Below are 1,029 nucleotides of genomic sequence, written 5' to 3'. Positions count from 1 at the left end.
TGCGGAAAAAACGAAAACCCTAGAAGTGGCAATGGTTGGCTCTGCCAACCTGCCACAGGCTGCAACTCTTGAGAGAGGGTCTCCAAGAGTTCAGGGCATGCAATTACGATGCCTGGTGCAATCATGCAGGAAGGGATGTGGAGGCACATGAGAACCTCACCAATCCTAAAACAAGATGGTGCCTATACATCTCAAGCAAACCTGACTCTGTTCATGAACGCATAGGGAAGCCTGTAAGGTGGTTCATGCCTGTAACCCCAGCATTCTAGAGACCAAGACAGAAATGCAAATTCAAGGCTAGTCATGACCTCATCTCTAACAAGCACATGCCTCATATAGACTAGCGCCTGACTAGCTCCAAAAGCTGTGCCTTCAACAAAAAGCAAAGTATACACCATATGGGACAATCCTTACACGTTCCTTCTTCAGGAAGGCAGATAAGCGTGTAATGCTAACGTTTGACCTGTGATTATGACTCTGTCTAATCAGGACTAGAAATCTTGATTGCTATTACCTGATTCTTCTGTGAAAAGAAAAAAAGAAATGTCTATAAAATTGTGTATGTATATATAAATATACATATATATCTATAAAAGAAATGTGTATAAATTTTGCATCAATGAATTTTATCATGTCCCTTTGGACTACCAAATGGTAAAATTACAGAAAGTGCTTTTCCATTTTATTTTTTTCTGCTTATTGCCAACTTATATTCTGGTATATTGAAATTCTGCCTGCTCAGCATCCAGTCCTCTTTTTCTAGAAACCATGAAAAAACCATATTTCTACCCTGGAGTGATTCTGGTCTGGCAAACTCATCACTGGTTCCAAACATAAGCTGCATCTGCCAGTAACTAACATTGTGTTAAGGATAGAAATGTCACCCAAGCTGGTCTAGTACACACCAGCCTTAAAACTTCGGTGGTAGCAGGGCTTGGAGAATGGAGAAGAGTGGGCACTTCATATCTGTGACTTTCACAACCACAGATGCAAACATCCAAGGATCAGAAAGACTCAGAGAAATGACTG

The 1,029-nt window shown here is 40.9% G+C and overlaps 1 non-coding gene across 1 annotated transcript; it reads left to right on the top strand.

The window, feature by feature from the left end:
- The first annotated feature begins 391 nt into the window (after positions 1-391).
- LOC130870584 (U8 small nucleolar RNA) lies at positions 392-519 on the top strand. The gene has a single exon (XR_009056728.1). It is a non-coding gene; the product is annotated as a U8 small nucleolar RNA (small nucleolar RNA).
- Positions 520-1,029: the final 510 nt, after the last annotated feature.

Source organism: Chionomys nivalis, chromosome 2, assembly GCF_950005125.1.
Source record: "Chionomys nivalis chromosome 2, mChiNiv1.1, whole genome shotgun sequence".
NCBI classification, from domain to species: domain Eukaryota; kingdom Metazoa; phylum Chordata; class Mammalia; order Rodentia; family Cricetidae; genus Chionomys; species Chionomys nivalis.
This window is presented reverse-complemented; position numbering and strand designations above follow the sequence as displayed.